Source organism: Rattus norvegicus, chromosome 9 (assembly GCF_036323735.1).
Source record: "Rattus norvegicus strain BN/NHsdMcwi chromosome 9, GRCr8, whole genome shotgun sequence".
NCBI classification, from domain to species: Eukaryota; Metazoa; Chordata; class Mammalia; order Rodentia; family Muridae; genus Rattus; species Rattus norvegicus.
In genome coordinates this window covers 69,846,538-69,867,546 of record NC_086027.1, presented here as the reverse complement: position 1 = coordinate 69,867,546, position 21,009 = coordinate 69,846,538, and the positions used below count along the sequence as shown (strand labels likewise).

Below are 21,009 nucleotides of genomic sequence, written 5' to 3'. Positions count from 1 at the left end.
TCCCAAGGAACATGCAGGAAGGGAGTGTCTTAGGGTTTTACTGCTGTGAACAGACACTGTGACCAACACAACTCTTATAAGGACAACATTTAAGTGGGGCTGGCTTACAGGTTCAGAGGTTCAGTCCATTATCATCAAGGTGGGAGCACGGCAGCACCCAGGCAGGCATGGTGCAGGCAGAGCTGAGAGTTCTACGCCTTTAGCTGAAGGCTGCTAGTGGAAGACCGACTTCCAGACAGCTAGGGCTAGGGTATTAAAGCCCACACCTACAGTGACACACCTACTCTAACAAGGCCATACCTCCAAATATTGCCACTCTGTGGTCCAAACATACAAACCATCACAGAGAGGAAGTAAAAGGAGACTGCCAGAGTGATACTAAATTTCATTCTGAAGAGTGTGTTTTAGAGAGAGAAAGGTGAAGATGATTACTAGGCCTGCCACAGTATAAAGGTATAATCATTTAATCACTCTGGAAAACATGCAGACAGTTCGATGGAACAGAATCAGGTACCTGTGGACACAAGACTTTAAGGCTTGATAAAGCATGTTATATAGACTCATGCACTGGTACCAGAAACCAGGTTCTGAGAAACCAGCTTATCAAAAACTGGACTTGTTACCAGCCTTAAGCTTGACGGGTAGGCTTGGCACTGGTTGTCTGAAGCAGATCCCAGGCTCAGAGTCCAATCCCTCCCCCTGCTCTTAACATTTCTGTGAGTTTCTCATAACCATAAGGCTGCATCCATGCATAAAACTCCAGGTATGGCTGCATATGCCTGTAGCCCCAACATAGTGCAGCAAAGACAGGCGTTTCCTGAGAACTCAGTGGTCAGCAGACTAACCAGAAGAGCAGCTTCCTATTCCACAAGAGATCCTGTCTCTAGGAAGAAGGATGGAGAGTAGTGGAGAAATTCACTTAACATCTGTTCTGGTCCTCCATGTGTGAATGCGCCATACACACACAGAGAGCACACACCCATATACACACATGTACATATACACATGCACGAACACACATGCACAGACATGCATGCACATACATACACAGAGGACACACCTATATACACACATGTACGTATACACATGCACAAACACACATGCATGTACCGTACACACACAGAAAGAGTACACATCCATATACACATATGTACATAAACACATATACGCACATACATGCATCACACACATGTACATGCATCACACACATGTACATGCATAAATGAAATGAAATAGCACCAATGAATAAATCCCTTGGTTTGATAGTAATTAAAAAAGAATAACTATCATGTAACCTTATAAATCAGAAATATAGAATTAATATGTATCTTAAAACAAAACTATTACATTAAGAATCAGGAAATGTTAAATAATAAACTAAAAGTGCTATCTTTGCTTCAATAATTAATCTGGGCGAGATTCTTTTAGTCTGAGGATAAAGAGAACCCATAGTACCAATATTAGAAAGGAAAGGAGCATAGATACTAATGAGTCTTATCTTAATTTTAAAGGAAATGCAACACCAAATAAATACCACATAACTTTTAAAAACATGCCAGGAGTTGCTAATTTTCTAGAACACATAAAATTCGCAGAGAAACGGGAAAATGGAACAGACTATGAACCTGTGAAGAAATCGGAAACAGAACTAAGGAAAGGACCAGCTCAGGATTGAAAACAGACCACCCTACAAACGAACCTCAGTGGCCCTCAAAACACAGAGTTTCCAGGGTATGTAAAGTGGTCTGGAATCAAAATCTGGCATTGTGAGGCTGACATAGTATTAATAGGAAGGTATAACCAAGACGAATCAGAGGCAAACCATGGACCATGAGCATACATGCATACATATGTATTTAAGTACTTAATAGATCTAATTTAGCAGCTTATTAAAGAAAATTCACCATATAAAATCAATCCAAATGGCCCAAATGTAGGCAGTTCTCTTTCTCTTTCTTTCTTTTTTTCTTCCTTTCTCATTCTTTTATAATGTGTATGAATGTTTTGCCTGCATATACATCTATGTAGTATGAGAGTGCATGGGGGCCCTTAGAGGCTAGTTTTTGTGACAAACATCATGAGGAAAAGCAATCAGAGAGAAAGGGATTTATTTTAGCTTACACCCGAGATGAGTTCTTTAGGTGAACACTGCCACAGAGGTCAAAGTTCAAGGCCCAGGTAATGTGTGAACACTCAGTCTGGAGCTGGCATAGTGGCACATATCTATAATCCCGGCAGACCCAAAATTGAGGCATCATGTGTTTGAGGACAGACCGGGTTGCACGATTAGCTCCAGATCTGCCTTCGCTATACTGAAAGATCCTGCCTTACAACCCCACCTTACTGTGGTACACTATAGAATGAACGGAAGTCAGTGGTGATAACAGAAGCTCTCCTAAGTCATTTCATCGTTCGAATTAGAAAATGAGAAATTGGAACCTGCAATTTCCTCACATTGTTTGACTGTCAGAAGGTCCTTGTAACTCCATCCTCTTCCCTCCGGATCGGCAGGAAGTGAAAGGCTTCCTGGGAAAGGCTCTATCCTGCCTCGTCAGACTGACCCTCAGGCTGCACTTCCTGTTGCTTTCACCAATAGGAGCTCAGCGGAAGTAAACAGCAGCGTTAGCTCCCTAGGTTGCTACTCTTCTAAGACTCAGCCCCCAGGGAGGTTAAGCACAGGCTGTGTCCCTCTAGCGACTCTGTGTTCTGATGCTTTCACCTTGACCTTCAGCTCTAAATGGATGCAGTACACGGACTACAATTGTGTGAAAAGAAAATGGAAAATCCCAATACATTCAACACATAGGGAAAGAGTAAGACATACAATGGCATAAGGGAAGATGAGACCTTTGGTTACAGAACTCCTAGGCATCGTCAACAAAGATTTTTAACAGAGACATCTGGCTCTTTTAGGACCAGTACCCAACCCTAACACACATGCATTTGCAGTTTGCTTGTTAAAGGTACCTATTTAGTTAGCTATTGGTCAGTGCCCTGTAAACAGGAAAACTCTAAACAGCCTTGGAGAACACAGCGAGCAAAGGCCCCCAGGCAATCGCATTTCATTTTCCTTCCCAGGGGAATTAAACACTGCCCAGCCGCCCCCGTTTCTATCGTTTTGATCGCATTCCTTAGACTGTAGCTTATTGCTCTCCTGGACCTGTGCTTCAGAACTCCTGCCTCGGGGAAAAAAAATGCAAAACCCATAAACTAATTAAAAAACTCAAAGGAAATCTAAACTAAATTGCTAAAGGCTTAATGACTTCAGCATCTCAAGCAGAACGCTGCAGGTTGCAGAAGCCCCACTGGTGGGGTTGTTTGCTTTCAAAAGTTCCAAGGCTTTAAGCTTCTGCTTGTTTACTGGGGCGCCATCTTCTTAACCGTGGTGTACACTTGACAGCTTTTCCTTCTACTTAAATTCCTGACTCTCCTGCCTCCAACACCCAAGTGCAGGCTCGTATGGAGATAAGCTATTTCGTTGTCACCTCCACCTTAACCTCCAACAATCTGTGACAGTTCCTCGGTCTTTCAAATGAAAGTAACACTTTTGAGAAGCATCGACCTATTATTTTGTACAATGTCTCCCAGCTTTGGTTTGTCCCATGTTTTCTCATGATGAGAATCAGGTTATGACTGCTGGACAAGGACTCACACACAGAAGAGTCCTTGCTGCATTCTCTCATGATGTGGATGTCCTGCGGCTGGTGAGTTTTCCTTCTACTTAATTGGACTCCTACAAAAATTGTGATTATGGAAATGCCTTAGCTTTTGGTTCCACTGAGCAGTACTGGCTGATACCACATCCAGGCAAAATAGTCTGGTTGACTTTGAAGAGCAGGCTCCTAACAGGTATAAGTGAGTTGAATTATTTCCTAGACACTGGCTGGATTCCAATGCTAACAGCAGCAGGTATTTACGGAGGACTCACTCCCTGCCACTCTAAACACTTTGCATACAGAGGACCCTTAAACTGCCATAGAACCTGATGAGATAGATGCCCTATTATTCCTGGAAAGTGCTCTGTAAAGAGGTTAAAAATTGTACGAGGTCCCCACTCAGCTTACATGGCAAGACCAGAATGGAACAAGGAGAAAATTCTAAAGACCAGGCTTAAATGTTAGAGTTTCCATCAGTTCTCAATCACCAGCTCCTGCAGTAATGGCGGGACATGCTAATTAAAGTCCTCTCACTCCACCTGAAGGACAGATGCTCTTAACAGCCGAGCCATCTCCCCATCCTTTGAATGTGATTCTTATTTTACCTGATACCCAGGAGGTTTCCTAATAAAGCACAACTTAATGTGAAAATGCCAAACCGGACTCCTCCCCCAGACTGTTGCTTGGCTACTGAGTCTGAGCAATGGCACTTTATCGTTGACTTAAAAGAATGGTGTTTGAATGAGGGGACTCTATTTGTCAGCATCATTTCAACCCATTACTTTTATGAAAATTGATATTAACAACCCTGGTATGTCCTTTTTAGGTAACAACAGTAAAAAAACGTGCATCACCTTAATGCCAAATGTTTAGTTGTAGTTGAAGGTGTAGGAGGTCTGTTCATCCCTACAGGGTAACTCTCCCTTTTCCAGGATGTCTGATGGAAAAGACGGGGTATCTGGCCTATTGGTAGTTAGTGCAACTGATTCTTCTTACAAAAGAATTAATGTAGAAGGTGATATCAAGTGGAATGCCCATGGAGGGATACAGGATCACTTTGCATTCACCAAGTAGTTTTCAGTAAGTTAACCAATTGCCTGACAGAGCCTTCATGAAGGGACGTGTATTACTGGGCTCCACTTCCTAGGGTCGTATAACTTAAATGGAAACAGACAGAAGCGTGGCCCAACTGGAACATTCCAAAGATTTCTACAGCCAAAAATACAGAAAAAAAAAATATGTGTGTTATTTGTTCAACTGGGTTTGTTTGCTTTTAAAAAGTAGACATGTTTGAAAATTTGAAATTAGTTCTATGCAACAAAACATACTTGTTTAAAGTGGAAGTGGTGTTATCTGACTGTGTACTTAAGAGAGAAAAGTATGTTTCTAAGGGTTTCCTGCTTTGAAATTTCAATTCCTTCTCATCCCTGAGCCTTCGATAGTTACCGAATAAGACCACAGGGGGGCAGTGCTGAATCATACTTATGGTCCTCAAACCCACAGCTGTACAGATGCTAGCGCTCCCTCCCTTTCTGGGGAAGAGACGAAGTGATTCCTCGGGCATTTATGTAATGCATATGAGGTGCAGTAGGAGGAATGGATTTTTGTCTAATTAGTCACAGCCCCCAGAAACAAGCACAGTGAATTCCTGTATTCTCAGCGGAAGCCAGAAGATAGACAGATTGTCTGATGAAAGAGTGCTACACCTTACCTACTTCCTTAAAATTTCTATGTAAGCCTCAAAGGAGCCAATGACCTGCACAGCTGCAGGTTTTTCTCTCTCTTTGTTTCAGGAAGAAGTGCAGGAGCGTCCACTCAGATTTGAGAAGGACGCTGAGATGTCTTTGGGGGATTGCAATTTCCTGCGGAGGATAGGAAGCTGGCAAGAGTGGTAAACACAGTCTCCTCCCATCCTGTTCCCATGCCCTCTGACTGCTGACTCGCTGTGCAGCCACCCTGTCAGATCTGCGACAGATCTGTGATGTGGCAAGCGGCAGTTACTCGTAACTTTAAATACACACACACAGGGAAGAAACAGAACAAGATGATGTCAGTGGAGGAGAGTTAAACACGTCCCCCCGCTCGCTCTAGGCTCTGACCAGAGGCAGGGATCAGACAGCTAAGATGTTGGCATGTACTCACTGCAGATTTGGATTCTGAGAGTTCCTTGGCAAGACCAGGTTTGAAATCGAGAGAGATTTCGAAGGGAGGTTAGAGTCTGGAAACAGTCAATAAAGCACCCGTGTCCTTCAGGCTGGCTACAATACTGGGGGTGGAAGACAATAGACAAGCATGGTGGTGCACGCATGTGATTCCCACACTTATGAGGCAGAGCAGGGGATCAGGATTTCCAGGTTGGCCAGGACTACATAAGACCCTATTTTTAAAAAAGCAAGTTTTAAATGAATGCTTATAATAATGCTCTCAAAGCTTACAGCCAGAAAATGAGAGGGGCTAAACCAGTGAACATCAAAGCCTCTGCCCTCCACTGTGCACTTGCTTCCATTGACTAGCTTCGGTTTGTTGGGTGTTACACCTATAATTTTATTTGCACCACAGTAGGTGTCTTACCACACACACTGTTGTTATTCCCATTTTGAAACTGCAGCAACTGAAGCACAGGTGAAGAAACTCGTCCAAGGTAGCACGGTCAGAAATCGATGTGGTCAGATTTCCAACCAGAGCTCCACCCACGGCATCCTACAGCCCCTGACTCAGTAGACATCCAGACTTCAATTTAATCCTTGTCCCGGAGAGGCCATAACTGCCAAAAGAGGAAGAAAGGGTTTGCTTTCCCTGCAGTGGTTGTAAGATTAGCTAACTCTTGATTAGAACCTATTATTTGCTGGGTTCATTGTTTTAGAGATTTATACATGTGATATCAATTTGTTCTCACAATTGTCCCAGGAGAAATGTTTGACTTTATGATTAGGTGGGGAGCTTATGCCAGAAAGGTTACGTCATCTGCCCAGAGACACACAATTAACAAATGCCAGCACCGGGAATAAAAAGTAACATCTGTCTAATGTGGGGGATTTCTATGAAATGCTTTGGATGAGAACAGTAAAATGTACAAATGTACCTAGACCTACCTATGTGAATAATGACATTCCTGTGAAGAAAAATAAAGACAGGATCTGGGTGCTGTGTGGAGCACAATGCCCCAGAACAAAGGAGGAGAATCAGGAGCTTGAGGCTAGCCTCAGCTACATAGCGTTTGTGAGACCACCTTCACTAGAGACTGATTAATAATAATAATAATAATAATAATAATAATAATGAAGTGGAGTATTTGAAAAAATGCAAAATTACATATGTTAATTATTTTATTATAAAGAGAAATAGGAGTAAGTTGTAGCTCTTTTTCAAGTGTTTGCCCAACATTCAGGTCTCCTGCTTAGTTCTCTCCCACCACATAAGTTGGTAGTGATACACATCTGCAATCCCAGCACATGGAGGGGACCAGAGTTCAAGGTCTCCTAGGCTACATAGTAACTTCAAAGCTAACCTGAAATGCATGAGATCCTGCCTCAAAGAGGTAGGATGGTGGAGAGACGGCCAGCAGTAAAGAGCCCTGACTGAACTTCCAGATGGTCAAGGTGTAATTCCCAGCACCCACATGGCAACTTAACAACTGCTTTTAACTTGGGTTCCAGAGGATCTGGTGCACCCTTCTGGCCTCCATGGATATTACATTCACTTGGTGAACAGACATGCATGCAAGACATCTATTCACATAAAATAAAAAATATTAATTTATTTTAAAAGGGTATATGCTGCCCTTGAAGAGAACTTGGGTTGCATTCCCAGTACCCACATAATGGCATACAATAACCATAAGTCGAGCTCCAAGTGATCCAGAGGTCTCTTCTGAGGTCCACAGACACCAGGCATGTATTCAATGAATCTCAGAACATGTATGCAAAATACCCATACACGTTAAAGAAAAATAAATCTCTAAAGAAAGAAAATGGAGGAAGAAAAAAGAGGCAAATTAACATAATACTGCCCTCACACCGCATAGGACTAAGTCTGGTATATTAACAATAGGAAGAGTAGATGGATGGGTAGATTTGGTAGGTAGGTAGGTAGATGGATGGATGGATGGTAGATTGATAGAAGATAGATGGTAGATAGATAGATGATAGATACTTATTCTAGGGGCTTGACTTGTGCAAACAATGGAAGCTGAAAAGCACCACAGTATTTCACCTGCATCCAAGGAGGAAGAGGAAAGCTGGTGGCTCCAACATAACCAAAGGCTTGAGAACCATTAAAACAACTAATGATGTAAGTCCCTATCTAAGTCTAAGATCCAACAGCCGAGAACATGCAGGTGTCTGAGGGCAGGAGAAACCGCCCTTCCTCCACCTTAGTTGATGTTCGCCCAAAAGACTAGCTGATGCTTGCCACACAAGGAGGCAGATCTTTACTCTGCCCACCATCAGAACATTACTTTCCCCTGGAAACAGCCTCACAGACATACCCTGAAATGTTTTACTGGCTCTCTGGGTATCTCTTCGCTCACTCATGTGGACATATAAAATCAACTGTTGCACTTGGTACTCTTTCTAAATTGACAAAGATTATTGACCATATTTGACCTTCATACTCCTTGACACATATGACCTTCATACCCCTATACCTTACTAGTTGTTTCTTTCCTACTTTTGATGCTATTACAAGTCCTTAAGCCTTAATACCACCTTCCTCTTTTCCCTTGATAGTCATACTTTGCTTGAGAAAAGTCAACTGTGCCCAACCTAACTCATACTTAACTGTGAAAATCCATTAAAAAGTACTTAATGGTCCAATTTTTTATTTTATTAATAAATATCATTTGAATCAGTCTGAATACACCTGTGCAGAAAGCACAGACAGTTGCCATGCACTCCGTCCCTACACACACACAAACTCCACTCCTGTCACCTTTCTGTGCAAGAGTGGGACATTTGTTAGAATCCATGACGCTACAGTGACACATCACCATCATTCAAAACTTGCTGTTTCTCTAAGCCTCATTGTTGGTGTTACAGTCTATACATTTGGGCAAAAACCAATGGTGTGCACGAGCTATTTCTTTCTATCACACAGAAGAGTTTCCCCACCCTAAAAGTATTCCCTATCTTCCCTACTCACTGCTCCCTTCTCCATCACCCTGGAAACCACTCATTTTTTTTAACTGTCTCCATGGTTTTTTTTCCTCTTTTGTACTGTCACAGTTACAGTCATAGATATATGTGTTTTTTAATTTTACTTAGTAGTATTCGTTTGATACTTTTAATTTCCCCCCATTTTCTTTTTGTTTTGATGGATGGGTATCTCATTTCTTTTCCTTCTTTATGTATATGGTACATTTAAATGCATCTGAGAGTAGATGATTCCCTGTGTGTGAGTACACATGCATGTAAAACTAAATGTGCATGCATGTACATGTGTATGTAGCGGCCCAAGACTGATATAGAAAATTTTCCTTCATCAGCCCTCAACCACCTTCTTTGAGTCAGGGTCTCTCCATCAAACCTAGAGCTGGCAGATCGGAGAGTCTCCCTGGCCAGCTTGCTTAGGTGATTCCCAGTGTCTGTCTTTTGAGGCTGGAGTTGCAGGCAGGCCACCGCTCCCATAGAATTTACACCAGTGACAGGAATCTAATCTCCCCTCGTGCTTGCATGGCGACTGCTTTAACCAGCAGGCCATCCCTCCACCTTTTTGGCGCTGCGTGTCTGGATCTCCTGTAGTTGTTAGTGACCATTCTCCTACTAAAGGACATTTTTCTCTCCTAAGTTCTGCCTGTTATGAACAAAGCTGCTGTAAATATCGGTGCATGGATTTCTGGGTAGGCATGAAGTTTTGATTCATGTGCCTGCATATAGTAAGAGTATGACTGTCTGGCTTACAGAATAAGACAAGGTTGAGTTTTATAAGAAATTGTCTACTCAATTTCCACAAGACAATAACATTTTTTTAAATACTGCTAGCAATGACCGTCATTCCCTGTTGCTTCAAATCCTCGCCAGTACTAGGCATTGAGGGTAATTTGTATTTTGAACATTCCAATAACCGCAACACAGGCTGGTCATCCATTTTTAGGAGCAATTCCTCAGTGGCACGATACCGAACAGCTTCCTAGATGTGCCCTGTCATTGGCGTTTCTCCTTTAGTGAAATATCAGCTCATAGGTTTCACCAAGCTTTTATTTAGGTCATATATCTTCTCGTTGAATTTTAAGAGAAGCTGTCATTATACTTTGGGCAACAGCCCTTTATCAGACGCACTTTCTGCACGTAATTCGGTGGCTTGGCCCCTTACCCTCCTTCTGGGATCTCTTGCACCACATTTTTTTTTCATCTTCATCGAATCCAGACTCTTGCTCTCAGACCTTTACTGTTGTAGCTCAGAAGCCATTCCCACAATGGAGGTCAGCTCAGTTTTTCTCACACGTGATCTTTGCCTGGCTTTACGTGTGTCTTCATCTCTCTTTCGCCTTGTTCGTCTACTTGCCTGTTATTTTGCCAAAGCATGCTGTCCTGATTACTGTAACCGTACAGTAAATGTGCCTGAAGGACGAGAGCTGCCAGTCTTCCAGCTTTGCTTTTTGAAATGTTGGGTTGGTTGTCTGGGGTTATTTTTGTGTCTAATTAGCTTTAAAATTGCTCCCCTTGGGTCCCGCTCAGGACTTTCTGCACAGACAGTGACTACGTGCCTGTCTGTATCTGCCTTTCCAAGTCTGCTGCAGCATATCCCATTACCTCACGGCTCTGGTGAATCTAAAAAGCCTTATTTAATGTTTGCACACTGTGTTAAGACTCAAGCGGCAGCTTCTAAGCTCTTAAAACGCTGCCCCCTAACCAGAAATATATTTCTTTCTGTTTCAAAGAAAAAATAACTATTAAACTAAGTGAGGAAATAACTGGTAAATTTTCAGTTAAAGAAACAAAACAATTTAAAATGGAAAGAACTGTAGCGATGATGGATGACAGCAGGGGGCTCTCGCCTCTAGGGACTGGGCAGGTGTTGATGGTGGTGATGGCGGTGTGAGAGCAGACCACTTCTGTGCAGAAACATGTAAATGAAAAGGGATCCAAAAAGCACCCAGTAGCTCACTCACATGCCAGTGCTGAGGGGAGAAGAATTGCATGTGCTCACATGCATGGACACATGTGCATGTGTCTATTTAAAATGCGAATCGTGACAAGCATTAAAAGCAAAGATTGAAACAAAGAGAAATTTTTTAAAATATCAACTTCTACGAGAAAGGGGGAGCTGGATAGATGGCTCGATGATTAAGAGCATGCACTGTTCTTCCAGAGAACCTCAGTTTGGTTCGTCACGCCTACCTCTTCAAGCAGCTGTGAGCTAGCTACCTGTAACTCACCAGGTAAAAAATCACCAGCGAGTCTGGGATTTTTTATGATCTCTGCAAGCATATGGTGTGCAAACACAAGATGCATGCACACACACACACACACAAAACACGCTTATTAAAAGGAAGAAGAAAAAGAAACCATGTCTCCCACAAAAAATAAAATAAAATAAAATCACACTGGCAGGATATGCCTTCCAAATCCCAGAGACAAGTTATTTTCATTTACGTACATTTAGGCAAAGTAAAGAGAGTTTCAGCATGGCAAGGAACCAAATTTTCACCATCAACACTGTTTTTCTTAATAATTTACTAGGACAATAAAGGCAAGTCTCAAATGTCCTCAGGAGTTAAATGAGAGTCAAAGGCCAGTCTCTGAGAGAGGAGGCAGGAACTGAAGTTGAGGAAGTTAGATCCCACAGGACACGGAGAGCATTAGATCCCATCTCCAGCCCCACCACCCATGGGAAATTCCCACTATGTACTCCTCTTACTGCTGGAGATTGGTAGAATGCTTCCTGCGAAGAAAATTCTAAAACGTTCATCATTTAAGAACTTTAAGTCTGGAGCAATGGTCCTCAACCTACAACCCTCATGTTGGGCTGACCCCCAACCATTGAATTATTTCATTCCTACTTTATAATTTTGTTATGAATTATAATTAAACATCTGTACTCATAGGCAACCCTGGTGAAGAACCACTTGGTCTAGACAGTCCTTTCTAAAGGCCTTCATACTCCACCGGTCAGTGGGTGAATTTAATCAAGCAACAGGATTGGAAGACATTCACAAGGCAGATGCTCTGTGCAAACAAATTGCAATTTCCTTCATCAGAACAGAGAAGACTTTCCCAGAGACTGGCTATGATTCTTACAACCCTACTTTAATAGCTCCTTTAGAGTCAACTGTTCAGCGGTGAAATCCTGAGGAAGGCAGTCCACTGGAAAGAACAATAGGTGGGAGTCAGGCAAACAGAGCAACCATGTACAAGATGATTAACCCCTGTGGGTGATAGTTTCTTCCCTTTAGCTAACAAAAAAATCATGATCTCCTCTTTCTCTCTCTCTCTCTCTCTCTCTCTCTCTCTCTCTCTCTCTCTCTCTTTCTCTCTCTCTCTCTCTCTTTCTGTGTGTGTGTGTGTGTATGTGTGTGTGTGTGTGTGTGTGTGTGTGTGTGTGTGTGTGTGTGTGTGTGTGGTATGTGTCTCCCCTCCTCTCCCTCTCTAAAAACTCAGCAAAACAGAATGCTATTTGGAGCAGCAGAAGCCCTGCTACAGTTCTGATGTGAAAATACACACCACTCCATCCAGCTCTCCAGAGCCCTCGTTGGCTTCCCAGAAGTCTGTCTGCCAGCTTTTTTGTTGTGAACAAGATAGTGAAATTGCTGAGGTCAATATGACACTTCAAATCAAGTAGTTCCAGTAGGGGAGCCATGTGTCCAAACCCAAAGATGTACACAAGACACCAAGAGTAGGTGCCTCTGCTGTAAACTGTGGACTTTAGAAAGCAAATTGTGAGCAGAAGCTCCTCAGCTGTAGCAAATGCAATGCTGTAGAGTCGGGTGTGGACAGGCTGTGTGCGTGTGGAGACTTGAAGTACGTAGGGACACCTTTTATACATGTGGTTATTTTGCTATGAACCTAAACTACCCTGAAAAGTTTATTAACAAACTCTTAATTCATTAACAATTATTTTGATAGCATTTGGCACACATCCAAATCATATGCTCTTTTCTGTCACCTTTTTATTGGTGGAAGAACATTTTAAAGCCATAGGTCATTGCTGATTTGCAGACTTTACTTAGAGAACTTGGAGACTGCAAGAGCACAACACCATAACATAAAAACCCAGCGAAATTTTTGAGTGGGTCTTCAAATCACGTGTAATCAGTTGGCTGAAATGATTCTTGAGAGGCCATCAGGTCCTTTCGGAGGCCGAAGTAGACACATCTGAGCTGACACCCACAGCGACTGAAGCACCATAAAGGACAGCAACTGTATTGGTTCCTTCTCGGTGCACAGTCAAATAATCATCCAGCTCAACCCAGCTCTGCCTATTGTGATTGCTGAAAACATTAAGGACCCAAGCTTCCCACGTCATAACTTCTCTGTTTCTGAGGCCTGACCTGAAGACTGAATGCATCTCCAAATCCTCCTAACGGGTTCTTTTCTACAACAACACTGATCTAGTTGATAACAAATCAGAGAACTGAAGGGACAGATGCCAGGAAAAACTGGGGAAGGAAGGGAAAATGAGAGCAGAAAGGATGAGTTCTACCGTATGGTGGAGGGGAGGAGCCCTGGACACACGGTTAACACAACTGGCACAATCTTCCACAGGTGACACCTAATGGAAGCTCCAAGTCCTTGAACCAGGGCCATAAAACAGGCCCAAGGCTTGGAGACACCTAAGGCCTGTGAAGTTGCAGAAAATGGCGGACACCCAGTACACGTCCTGGAATCCCAAGGTTGCAAATAATGGGCCATCTGACCTATTACTCTCCCTGGAGTGTCAAAAAGCTGTTAATCCAGAAAAGCAATACCTAGGTCTGGTGGAGCCATGTTTTCTTTCCCCATCAGTGGCTTCTTCTGTTCTCACACCCTGTGCCTTGGGTCTGAAGATGCCAGTAGAGCTTTGCTATGGCCGTTTTGAGATCAACCTGTTCTTTCATTTGCTTCCTAACTTATTTCTGATCATATCCAGCTTGGATACAACAAAGCAGACATCTGAACCAAATGAATTAACCTTCATTAGCATTCTGCCTTATCAAGTGATACCATTAAAGGAATACAAATTTAAAGACAAAAAGAATCCTAGTATTCATGACCATGACAAATTCATATATATACATATATATTACACACACACACACACACACACACACACACACACACATACAAAGTAATGAGAATAATATAGTCTTAAAATGCTAGTTCCTTACATTGAGTTTAGAGTGTGTTACAGTAGACTATGTTGATGGGTGTCTGGTTCATTTTAAATGTCACTATAGGCAAATGAAATTTTGTTTAAAAAAAATCACTTCTCCTCCAGGACCTGTATTTAAAGGCTATTAGATGACTCTATGGTGATATGAAATTAACCAGAAAAAAACAAAAGAAGTTGCCATGCCAAGAGAAGATGGTTTCAGAATGTACACCAGCTTTGCACCACAGGGAGATGTTTCCTCATTTGAACCCCACCAAGCCAGTTATCCCTTGGCCAAAAACTGGAAACTGCTTATTTTACCATGCTTTGAATTGAGTCAACTGGTCAATGGTATAGATGGTAAAATACATTTTATAGATGATAAAGATATCCTATATATAATAAATTTTTATATAGTCATACTGAATCCCTTATTATGTATAATTAATATACGTTGAAGAAACAGTCAGTGCCATCAACTCGATTTAAAACCAGGGTATTTTAAGGGTAGTAAATTACATTGCTTAAAGAAATTCCTAGTGTACATTAAGTGCATATTAATGGGCTTCTCTAGGACATTTTCATACATACATATATTATATTTTGATCATTTTCACTCCCTGTTATCCTCCTTGGTCCTCCAGCCATTCCCTAATCCCTTTCCTTTCCTGTCTAAGTATGCTTCTCAACTTTCATGTCTTTATTTTTTGAGTGTAAACCAGTGAGTTTACTTAGGACTCCTTAAAGGAGCATCAGCAAGGTACAGTTGTAAGAACATAGCTGCACACTGCATTCAGAAAATGCCTCTCCCTCCCCCAGGAACCATTAACTGCCAGGAAATCCTCACAGAGGGGCAGGGCTTCCTGAGCCCCTCCCCACTCCACAGTGGACCGATGACATCCCTGAAAATTCTGGTGCAGCAGCTGACATGCCCCGAGACAACAAACGACAGCACTCTCCTCTTCCTCAGGCTCCGACATTCTTCCCGCCTCGCTTCCCAGGATGTGCCTTGAACCTTGGATGTTGTGATACAGAAGTTCCATTTAGGAATGGTCACTCAACAGCCTCTCGTTCACAGCTCTTTAACCAGTTACGTTTCTCTGCAGAAACCACTGCTCACTGCAAGGAAAAGCGTCTCTGACGCTGAAAGCAATGCTAATCTATGGGTGTAAACGAAGCTATATAGAAGCAATTGAATAGGCACATCACGTTCATTCAGAAAAGGAGCGCCACAGCTTCTCTCCACTGCGGTCTGGGAACACACTGGCAAAGAGCTTTTGAGCCAGGTTGGCAGTATGCCATGAAGTCTTCCTGCAGAGCAGGCCTCAAATCCAAACTGATGGTGATTGGTTACTCTTGTAACAGTTACCAGCTATGTTACTGTTGCAGGATCCATGAACCGCTGGTAAGACTGTTGATGACAGGTCTCCCAGAAACCCGAACAACACCAGCCAGCATCATGAAAGCTGGCCAGCAGGAGGACGCTTCCACTCAGGTCCAGCTTATTAAGAAGGTAAATGGCCCCAGATATTTTGTAGACACCTTAATCTTTTTCTGTTTGTGACCCCTGAGAAATTTGTAGGCAACCGTGAGGATATAAGTTAAATAAAACAGGTTTACAAGCTAAACTTGTACTAATAAATTATAAAGATTCTTATCTTAAGACAGTTCTTTGATATTCATATAATTTTACCATTTATTATTAAAGAGGAAAGAAAAGTTGTGTCAGAGAATGTGATGGGGTTTGCATGCTTAATTTTACATAAAGAATTACAGCTGTGGGTTTTTGAACAGGTTTACAGCACCAAGCATGGAGTTCCCCTGTGTAAAGCAGGCCTCAAATCCAACCAGAAAGTACCCCTATAAGAGTCATTCCACCACTGAGTCTATGGAAACATCTTCCTGGCAGGTTTATATTGTAAACAGCAGCATTCAGAGTTGCATGAGTGTCAACAACTTTCTAATCCAGAAGCCTGTATAGCCCCTTCTTATCTAGCGGGGAGGAAGCGTCCAGATCAGTCCAGATTTATTTCTCTTAATCTTGCAACCAAAACGTGTGGTATCTTCAACAATAGGGCCTTATCATTTAGTTCTGATGGGCAACCAAGAGGAATATGGAGAGATCCCTCTTTGGGGTACTCTGAACAAGCATCTCATAAGGGGGAAACCTATACCTGGGATTTTTTTTTTTATTATGTAACCCATGGCTTCTAGAAGCAATCTTATCCAACCATGTAGGATCAAAATCTTACTTTAAAACCTGCATTTTAAGTGACTTACAAAATAATAAATTTGTGTGTGGCTTTTTCAAAATACACCCTTTACTTTGATTAACCTTCCCCTCTCCATCATCCCATCTCCCCATCTTCCACTCCCACCCCTACTTTAAACCTCTATATCACCAATATTTTCCTATGTACTTTTATAGCATCTCTACTCTTGCCACTGTCTTAAGGCAGTCTCCTAAGGGCCCCCTCTAGCTTCCTCGCCTCTATTGATATTCCGAGTTAAACATACAAATGTAAACTTTTGAAGCTAGAATCTAATGAAAGAGAACATGTGACGTTTGTCTTGCAGGGCCTAGGTTCCCTCACTAGGTGTGTAACATTTTCCAATTCTAGCCATTCACCTGCAAATTTCAAAACCCCATTGTGTGTATGTACCACACTTTGTTATCTGTTCATCAGTTCATGGACATCTAGGCTCATACATGTCCTAGCTCTTGTGAACAGAGAAGAAATGAACATGGATGAACAGGTATCTCTGAACAGGGTATAGATAGACTTCCTTTGCCCAGGTCTGGTATAGCTGGGTCATATCATAGTTCTGCTGTAGTTCTGAGAGGCCTCCACACTGATTTCCACAGTGTCTGTACTCATTTACACTCGCCAACAGTGAATAAAGAAAGGTTACTCTGTTCCCACATTCTCTCCGGCATTTTCTGTCATCTGATTTCTTGATGATACTCATTCTAACATGGGAGAGCTGGAATCTCAAAGTAGTTTTAATTTGCATTTTCCTTAACTTTCCATGTTTTTGAAAAGTTACGGCCTTTTTAAAAAAAAAACTGGGCTGTTTGGTTTTTTTGATGCTTAGCTCAGGGAGTTTTGAGGCATTCTCTCCTTCTCCATGTTGTGAAGTAATTAAAGAAACGCTAGCTAGCAGAGCAGTGGTGGGGCAGTCCTACAATCCCAATACTCAAGAGGCAGAGGCAGGCAGATCTCTGAGTTCAAGGCCAGCATGGTCTACAGAGTGAGTTCCAGGGCAGTCCCTGCAGTTTCTTGGAGGCCTGATAGAACTCAGTTCTAAAGGACTTTTGTTCACGGACAGACTTTTTATTACAGCTTCAATCTTATTTCTTGTTATAACTCTATTTAAATTGTTTATTTCATCTTGGTCTATGTTAAGTAAATCATGTACAACAAACAGTTTATCTGGTTCTTTTAATACAAGTTTTTAAGGTTTATCCTTAGAGTTTCCTAAATTACATTGGTATCTACTGTAATGTCTCTCTCTTTATCTCAAATATTATTAATTTGGGCCTACTCTCTGTTTCTTTTGGTTAATTTGGATTATCATGTTTTACTTTCCCTTTTTTTAAGAATAAATAATTTGTTTCATTGATTTTTATAATCTTTTTCTCATTTCTACTTCCTCAATTTTTGCCTTGGTATAAGAACCTCCTTCTACAGATGTGTCTAGTCTGATCTTGTTTTTCCAGTGCCTTATGGTGTGTCCACCATCCTAAGTGTCTGCAGTCAGGCTACAGTTACTGCCCTCACCTGCTCACCTCACAGAAAATACCCAACCTGCCCTGATGTAAAATTCCTAATAAGAAAAAAACCTGAGGTTTAATAATAAAACCCCACAGTTATATTTGCTGTTTACTTTTCTTCTCCATAGTCATAGTTCGGGTACTTCCAAAGGATCCTGGCGACAGACTTTGATAATTGTCACTACAGCATCTATTCTTTTGGTTCCCTTTAGAAATAATAAAAGAAAAATTAGCTAGACACTGAATTGTGCAACCCCAAACTGCATTCTTTAGTCACCTTTACAGATAGGCAAGGCTATCTGATTAGATTCTGACCAATAAGGAGGAAGAGAGGAGAGAAGGGACAAGAATGTACAGATAACTATTCATGCCCTTAAAAAGATAAGGCTAGGGGCTGGGGATTTAGCTCAGTGGTTAGAGTGCTTACCTAGGAAGCGCAAGGCCCTGGGTTCGGTCCCCAGCTCCGAAAAAAAGAACCAAAAAAAAAAAAAAAAAAAAAGATAAGGCTACAGTGTAACAATGTAACAGAAGCCAGAGGCCTCCAACAAATGACTCACTGCGGGGAACATTTGCAGGGAAAGCTGTTTGAGAAAAAAGGGGCACACGGAGACACGCTGCAGCTTCCACAGCAAGACATTTTTGTTGTTATTGTTTATTTTCTTTTTTGTTTTCTTTTAGAGAGAGAGGTTGCAAGGGAGGAGGGAGGATATTAATGGGAGATGAGTGGGATTGGGGTACATGCTGTGAATTCGGAAAAATGTCAATGAAAAGTTTAAAAAAAAAAAAGGTAAGTCTAGACACTAGTCGCCTCCCTCTTTCCAGCCCTGCCTGTCCCTACCTAAAGCACACTGGGAGCCAAGGCCTCCATTTTAGACCACAAGATGAAAGTCAGAAGCTGAGCAAGACAGAGCAAGAAAGAAGTCAGGGCCTCCAATTCCATGTCTCCTCTGAGTGATTTCACTTGAATAATTAATCAGAAATAATTTTTCAAATAAAATTTCTTATTAGCCTACTGATATCTTTGCCTTTGTCAGAGCATAAAATTTGTAACTTGTTAACACAATTCTCCTTTAAAAAATCTTAGGTTAAGGGAAGGATACTTGGAGACACTGTTTAAAACTATCTTTTTCTGTAGCAAACTGTAACTTCCTATTGTAGTCACAACTTTCAGTATTACAAAATAGGTGAGGAAGACTAAAACCAAAGAAACAATCTCGGGCAGTATGCTATTCAGAGCATTGCTTAAGCGAGACTATTTTCCTAGTTAAGTTTTTCCTCTCACGCTTCCTTGAACATACTTTAGCTGGGTCAGTTCTCCTCATCCTTCCATCAAAACTACTTTTTTTTTAGGATCAACAATGACTTCCCCTTAAGTAAATCCAGAGGCTGGCCACCCTCCATTCTGTTTTCTCTTCTTTGAAAGTCTTCGCTTTGCTTGCAGAGCCCCTCCCTCTCCTACATCTGCCCCACCCCTTGCAGTTTTTACATCATCTCCCTTGAGGCATGCGGCTCCCCGCAGATCACAGACATCTCTAATTTTATATCCTTGGCTCTTCACCAGCCTCGTGGCTTTCGTTGTCACACGGACACTGAAATTCTGAAATTCTATTTCCAGGCAGGCAGCCAGAACGTGAACCCTTTGAGGATGGATCATTAGCTGCTTTGCCCTTGAGACAGTTCAGCTTGAAAACAGTTTGGTACTGACTCGTGCAGGAAGTACGCTACCTGCTGGATGAGCGCACAAACAACTAGAAGCCACTTTGCTTAAGGCATCCATCTAATATTTACTAGCTTGAGAGTCCAGCGAGAGGGCATGAAAAAGCCATATCCTCACTTCGCATGTGAAGCAGATATGGGGGAATTTTCAGCTCTGAATTTTGAGGGCAGAGCCAGTCTGGTTCACTGTTCTGCCAGCAAAACCAGGTGGGGGTCGGGGGATGCGGGGTGGCGTTGTCCTTATTTGGCCTTGAGAATTTATAGCGCTGCAAACTATGAAATGATATGCCAAAGTCAATAACAGGCTTTATTTTTTAATGGATATTTCTTGTATTCAACTCTTTTGCTTGTGAATTCTAGCACTCAACACAAACCCTTTCAGACTCATAAACAATGCTCAAAGACCAACACAGTCAAAGAGAGTTAGGGGCTGAGTGTTCTTAGTTGAGGAGGATGCATGTTAAATTGAAAGTATTGTTAATTAAAGGCAGCCTCAAGCCTTATGGGACCTGCATTTAACCCAAACTGAACATAGGACAGTGGTTCTCCCTCTGCAAGCCATCTGGAGAGCACAATCGAGTTTAATCTCTTGGATGTCAATGCGCACTAGGGTAGATGTCTCTGTCTCTGTACATGTCACTGTATTTACATGTGTCTTTGTCTATGCCTAATGGTGTGCGTCTGTGGAAATGCTCTATTTCAGACTTCCTAGGGAAAAGAAGACCTGGCCATAACTTGGAAAAACTGTTGGCAGATAAAATGTTCCAAAGAATATATTTCCCCTTCCAGAAACCTAGAGTTTCAGGAATTGTGTCTAAAGATCTTGTGTTTGACAGACTGACCCTCATTGTGTTTGGCCTGTTAGTCTCTGGTATAGTAAATGTTCCAGGGTCTACAGCTACACTGGTCCTTGTATTCTCTGTGGATTCTTATTGTTTACTTTCTATGTGTTTTAAGAATATAAAAACATTTTGACTTCTTGGTCACACAAAACTAGAACCCCGGCGCTGAATTTGGCCATAGTTTCCTAAGACTTTGTCTAGCAAACCATGACAGCTGGAATTTCTTTGGCAGTAACTCTTTGGAAGAGAGCATGAGATCTAGTTCTGCCTAATTAGATAAAGGAAGATCTGTTTCCCTCAGGAAAAATGTTTTTGCATCTCCCATCACCTAAACACTGGGACAGTTGCCTAGGATATGAGCCAACATAGGAAGGCAGCAAAGAGGTGGTTCATGGGGAAACAAAGCCAGAAGCTTAACAGCCTTAAACCTGCCTGGCAACCACATACACACATAAGCACATGTGCACGCACACACATGTATACATACAGTTTTAGACATGCACACAAATATATTTGAGTTGAGGTCTCATTTTATTGTCCAGTCTGGCTTTATTAACCCCCTGGGCTCAAGAATCCTGCTGCCTCTGCTATTTAAATAGCTGGAATATAGGTACACACATAACACCCAGATAACTTTTATCATTAAGTGGATTGGAATTAGGCTGACAAGGCTCCAAACCTCCAGTCAGCAAACTGGAGCCCTTGGATCCCTACTGCTCAAAGCATTGTAATT

The 21,009-nt window shown here is 41.9% G+C and overlaps 1 protein-coding gene across 5 annotated transcripts in view; it reads right to left on the bottom strand.

The window, feature by feature from the left end:
- Window positions 1–5,505, bottom strand: part of Icos (inducible T-cell co-stimulator) — a 38,823-nt gene extending 33,318 nt beyond the window's left edge. For 3 of the 5 annotated variants that reach the window (XM_039084171.1, XM_006245037.5, XM_063267687.1), the window contains exon 1: window positions 2,455–2,564. The gene's annotated coding sequence lies outside the window, so the exon portion shown is untranslated. Of the gene's footprint in view, window positions 1–2,454; window positions 2,583–5,367 lie in introns of those variants that run through there. The other 2 variants (XM_008767136.4, XM_006245038.5) reach the window with 2 other exon arrangements.
- Window positions 5,506–21,009: the final 15,504 nt, after the last annotated feature.